The sequence below is a fragment of the Chelonia mydas genome, chromosome 3, assembly GCF_015237465.2.
Source record: "Chelonia mydas isolate rCheMyd1 chromosome 3, rCheMyd1.pri.v2, whole genome shotgun sequence".
In the NCBI taxonomy this organism is placed as follows: Eukaryota; Metazoa; Chordata; order Testudines; family Cheloniidae; genus Chelonia; species Chelonia mydas.
Window position 1 is genome coordinate 124,318,268 of NC_057851.1, and position 6,605 is coordinate 124,324,872.

The following is a 6,605-nucleotide window of genomic DNA, read 5'->3' on the forward strand; positions in this document are numbered from 1 at the left end:
CCACTGGACAATCAAGGTGCTAAAGGAGCACTCAGGGAAGACAAGGCCATTGTGGAGAAGCTAAATCAATTCCACTAACTGTGGTATGCAACTTATCGCTTAAGTCAGCCTCTGTACCAGATGACTGGAGGGTAGCTAATGTAATGCGTATTTTTTAAAAGGACTCCAAAGGCAATTGTGGCAATTACAGACTGGTAAGCCTAACTTCAGAAGCAGGCAATTTGATTGAAACTATAAACAAGAACAAAATTATCAGACACATAGATAAACACAATATTTTGGGGAAGTAGTCAACACAGCTTTTGTAAAGGGAAATCATGCCTCCCCAGTCTATTAGAGGGAGTCAAACAAACATGGACAAGGGTGATCCAATGGGTATAGTGTACTTGGACTTATAGAAACCCTTTGACAAGGTCTCTCACCAGAGGCTCTTAAGCAAAGTAAGGAGTCATGATATAAGGAAGGAAGATCCTTTCATGGATCAGTAGCTGATTAAAATATAGGAAACAAAGGGTTGAAGTAATTGGCCAATTTTCAAAGTGTGGGAGAGGTAAACCGTGTGTCCCCCAAGGATCTGTACTGGAACCAGTGCTGTTCAACATACTCATAAATGTTCTGAAAAAGGGATTGAACACTCTTCCATTTGCCTGGAACAGTGAGCCTGGACAACACAATCCATATGTGGCTCCGCCTCCCCTAGCCATGTGTAGGCTAATAGAGGAAGAAACTCGGGGAGCAGCCAGACCTTGAGAGATCTAGTCTGACAAGGGAGCATGGCAGCTGACCCAATATATATCAACATTCAAGAGGTATTTAAATGCTGCAAGCAAAAAGAATCAAGCAACATGTATCTCCTGCAAATTTCCTATGTTGTGTTTGTTGTCCTTTTCAAGGTCAACGATAGCATCTAAAAGACAGAGGACATTTGTGGCTTCATCCTGTAGGGTACTGTGGGCCCTTTTTTCCTGTGAAGTTTTGTGAATACTCCCTTGCATTGCACATAAGGTAGTTAATGAATTTTTTAAAATTTTAAAATCAGATATTTTTATTTAAATTAAATTAAATCAATTTTTCTTTTTTAAAATAAACCTATTTACAATTAAATTTGAAAGTATGGTAGCATATGTTAAGGCCTGGACTACTAAAATATCTTACAATAATTTAAATGTCATTTTTAAAAAATAGTATTCAAGCAATACATTCTTGCTGCTGACATTTTAAAGAAAGTCACACCACTGAACTCGTGGAAGTCACTGGGTAAGCTTCTGAAACCAGAATTTGTTGAAGTGCTCAATCAGCCTTTGACAGCGATAGCCTCTTTTGCAGGTACAGAGAGAATATTGTTGTTTCAGTTTATTCAACCAGATCAGTTCAATGACTTGTTCATTCAAAGATGAGGAACGATTCAGAGTTAAAAAGCAGGAAAGATTGTTTTCCTCTTCCAATCTATGAATAAAAAACAGGTCTAAGGATGAAATCTCTCAGTTCTAATATCTTGAAGGGCATGGTGACCAGGACCAATCAGTTCAGTCACTAACTATAGGTAATATTTCCTTCGTTTTAAATGTAATATGTTTTGATAAACTTTGTTTTTCTTATGTATCCAGCACATTTAAAGTAGTTTTATTTAACTAATATAAACAATTTTAAAATGCTGGTTTGTGTGCATTTTAATTGAATGCCAATTTCCAGCCAAATGCAGCTCGACACAAATCTCAAGTAAAAAAAATTGATCATCTAGTAAATAAGAAATGTGGTGTTCACCATTTTCTAAACATAAAAAGTGTCAAAATTAAAAATCTGAATAATTGTGTGTTAAGCTATATAATTTCTCAAACAAATGTGCTTAGATATTCTGTATCCTCTTGGTTAACAAAAATAGGTACCAAATTATACCAACCATTGAGAATCAAACTTTCTTTACAAAAATAGCTAAAAAGTACAAATATCAAACAAGATTAAAATAGATTATTTAAATCAAGGTTTCCTGCTTGTGTTGCCTGATCTATAGATTATGTATTTATTATATTGTTTACTTAAGGAATCCCCAGTTATCACTTTGATGGTTGATAGATTCTTGCCCCAAGATCAAGCCCAGTATTATTTAAATTAATATATAGTTGGGAACCCCTTTGTGCACAGTTGCAACATCCCCACTATAGGAACTCTTTTATATATACAAATATAGTTTATTAATACATCTAGCACAGTCACAAACACCCCAACTACAGAATGTACCTCTGCACATCCATATACTCACACCATCTCCTGCTTACTATTACCGTTGAGTTTTATCCCATGGGGCTATGTAATTTCACTACTTCCAAATAAAGCTTGTTGGAAAATGGTATTTTCCATGAAATAATTTGGAAAAAGTAATAAAATATTCCTGGATTTTTTTTTTCAATAAAATAACAAAACCCAAAAAACTCTTCTAAAAACTGAAAAATTTTCAACTGTGATGTATACACCCCATCTGGTTTGCCTCTATGGGCCTGTTCCAAAGTTTATTGAAGTCAATAGGATTTTTTTCATTGGTTTGAATGGTCTTCATATCAGGCCCTATGTGCAATAGTGGAGAAGAAGATTGTGCAGGAACTGAAACAAGAATTCAGTTAATGTGTAGTGAAAAATTTTAAACAGCCTGATAAAATGGTGATTTTTGTATTTTAATATTTGTTTTTAACTTTCAAGCAATGTGGTTGATCATTCTACAATATAACAGTACAGCATGCTAAATTTTGTATATACAAAACCAGTAGAGGTTGCTCCAAGCTATGGTAAAATTAAGGAAAAGATCAGCTTCACTCACTATTTTTAAAAAACAGATGTGGGGGTTCTAACTAAATATATTAAAGTAAAATCTGACTTACTGTTTTTGGAGACCAATTAGTTAAAATGCAGTGACTGAGAACTGTTCAACAAATAGCTGTGAGAGAAAGGGAAAAGTAGGTATAAAACATTCTGTAGATCTGTAAATGCTGAGGTTAAGGTTTCTTCACATTGCAATGGCTTTACAATTACTCAAGCTAGTTGTAGTTTTATCACCATAGGTAAAGAATCATCCAAATCATTTTTCATAAGCAAAGTCATGGAAGAGCTACATCGACAGCTTAAAAATAAGGCTTTTTGGCAGTAATCAGTATGTTTTTTGGCTGGTGAATGAGTACTGATTTTCCATGAATAGCAATAAACACTTCCTATCATTGTCCAAGATAGTCAGAACTAGAAGTGCCTTTTCCACGTAGGGGTTTTTTTGTGTGTGTGTGTGTTGTTTTGTTTTATGTTCCACAGATGGGTCATTAATGAAATCTTAACAGTAGCTATAGTCTTTGGCACCCATTCAGATAACCACATGATATATCACTTATTGAATTTTTTTCACATATACTTCTTGTATGCATTCTTAATGCTTTCTCACTGAAAACATGCTTAAATGGTAGAATTTGTCATACGACCCTTTATAGACTAGGACCTGATTCTTGTAAACAGTTATGTATTTGCTTAACTTTAACTGCATGAGGAGACCTATTGATGTTATTGGAGCTACTCCAGTGCTGTGAGTTATGTATTTGCATAAGTATTTGCAGGATTGAGGCCTACGCATGTAATGGAAGAACACAATAATAGAATTTTATAATCAAATTAGAACCAAGGTGGGATTAGAAAAAAGGTGTGGGGGGGTACTCTTCAAAATAAGCTCCACCCAGCCTTGTCTACACTGCCACTTTACAGCGCTGCAACTTTTCACTCAGGGGTGTGAAAAAACACCCTCTGAGTACTGCAAGTTTCAGCGCTATAAAGTGGCAGTTTAGACAGTGCACCAGCGCTGGGAGAAGACATACCCAAATCAGATGATTCTTAAAGAAGGTTGTGCAGCTATTCAAAATATGATCATGCAGCTCTCTGAGCTGCACTGGGTTCCATGAGCTTGGCTGCTCCTCAGTGGGGCTTGAATATGCATACAGCCTCTGCTGAGCTCCTTGGGTTTGGCTCTTTCTTGCTCAGGGAATAAATAAGTGGTGATATCTCTCAAATGTACACCTACTTACAGCACTAAAATGAGACATCACTAGAAGTAACTTGTGCAGATCTCTGACCTTCCCTCTCCCTTCTCACATTGGCAATGAAATGAAGTTAACAATATTGGCATTTAAATTATCACTGGGCATCTGAGTTAACGCTGCACTGAGATGAATGGGGCAGTTCACACCTCTCACAGTTATTGTTTCAGGCTCTCTGCAGATTTAAAATAGGACATCTCTGTTTAATCTGTCAGAAGTGAACATCTACTTCGGACACAGCAGATTACATGGGTACATGGGTTACAGTCACACCTTTCTGTGTGACCATAACAGATGAACTGAAAGCTGGTATTATGGGGGAAAAGAAAGTAGCTTCAGAGATCTGTTGGCCTGAAGTATGGTATATGTAGTGGCTGTTTCCAAACCCTGATCAGACCTGGGTTTTGATGTGTGTTCTTGTTAAGAAGGAAAGGATGGAAGAACTGATAAAAGCCATTTAAAAGACTGCCATGTTACCAAGCACTAGTTTAGACCAAAGTATCCAAATTAAATTAGGGCTGAATAGCTGTAAAACAGTCCTATGATAAATTCACAAAGAAATTTAGGTTTATAAATCAGAACACCTATTAGCTTTAATTTTAAACAGGCAAAGCACAGAGCACACACAATGCAGTCCTATACCCTTCTCCCTTCACCGCAGAGAGTACCACCCAGAACCAAGTTTGTTTAACAAAATGAATACTCCAGCTATCCAGTCTGCCTTCTCCACTCCATCCCCAAACACAATGTTTTGAGCAGTTTGATAGAATTGACTATATATTGCACAGCAAATTTTCATTTCATGTATACAGACTGGATTTAAACTCAGACTACCTATTTTATACTCCAGATTCATGTTGAATTGCTGTATTGTACTTCAAGAGTTATTTGAAATTCAGATTCTTTTTGGAATTGTTTTACTGTGGAGCAGCAGCAGCTCCTCCATAATTATAACAGAGCAGTGATATCCACTTCATAGGAAAGTTAGCTTCAGCCTTAACGATCTCCTCCCCATAGTGGGGCAAAGAAACCCGCCTGGTTTTTCTGAAATTTTCCATGCTACATTTTCTCTCAGAGCAGGGTTTTTCCGTGAAGTCTGACAAAAATTAGCAGAGAAGTATTAAAGTTACCATGTGTTCAGCATTTACTTTTGAAACATTTTCTAACTATTTTGACTTATCTTTTAACAGGCCAGACTTCAGCAGGTGTGGACTGATCTGGCTTTCCCCTGTAAACTAGGTGAGGCTCTGTCTCTCCAAAATAACTTGGCCTAGAAACTCCAGATTTGTTCCAGTTTTTATTGGTCTTGCTGTGAGAGAAGTGCTTTTGGTGCTGGTGGTGGTGGTGGTTACAGGGGGATATGGAGATTATATATAGCATTAAAAATTGCATTATCCCACACTAGGGTAGGCAGGAGAGGGCATAAGTAGAGGGTCTTTAAAGCAGTGTTTAAGAAGGGGAGAGTCAGAGCAAAGGAAGAGGCTTTGAGGGAAAAAAGTAGGAAGTCCTTGTCCTCCCCAGCACCATCCAGCCCAGCCCAGCGTGGAGGAATTGGGGAACTAAAGCACTATTTACTTCTTAAAGGAGACTAAAAGTTAACGGTTCGGGATTTTTCTCTTGACTGAGGCAAACTTAAGCTATATGTTTCCTGTTGGATTTCTTTGCAGCAGGCTTAAAAAGGCCCCATTCTGAGTCCCTGTACATTAGGCAGGGATGGATGAATATTAAAGTGGCAGGATGCAAGAGCTTGTGTCTTCCTCTGCTCTCTCTCCCTTTTCCCACGACTTCTACAGCAGGTTGAAAGTTTTCATAAAAATGTCTTTAGACAAATATTCATTTGAAACAAAATTTTTCATTTTTGTCCTAAATTTCTGTTTTTGGCAAACAAAAATGGAAAATTGTTTAGTTTTTTAATTTTCAATAACCGAAAAGGTTTCATTTTTTGTTCCCTACCTCCTTTCTCTCTCTCTCCTTCTTTTACCTCCTTTTTCATAAAAAAAAGGAAAATACTGGAGAGAGGGGGATGAAAAAATAAAAACAGGGACTTTTTTGGTTTTGGAAGACCAAAACAAAAATGTCTTTTCTTTAGTCAAAAAAACAAGAACTCCACATAAAATTTGAACAAAATGTTTTTTTTAATTTGTTTGAAAATATGAATGGAAAATATCTAGCATTTTTCAACCAGCTCTAAGTTCCTCACCTGGGAACCATGCAGATCCAGTGTGCAAATATGCCTGTGGGTGTACCATGTGACATACTGAAGGTGATGAGTTCTGAGACTGCCCACACACTAGGCCGAGATGATAGGCTTTTCCTTAGTCCAGGACCCAAAACCAGCTGTTGCTCACAATCTGGTCCAAGAGGTATTGAAGAGAGTTAGTAGGAGCTAGTTCTCTGTAGGGTGACCAGATAGCAAGTATGAAAAATTGGGATGGGGTGGGGGGTAATAGGTACCCATATAAGACAAAGCCCTGAATATTGGAAGTGTCCCTATAAAACTGGGACATCTGTTCACCCTAGTTCTATGATTGCGAACCATAT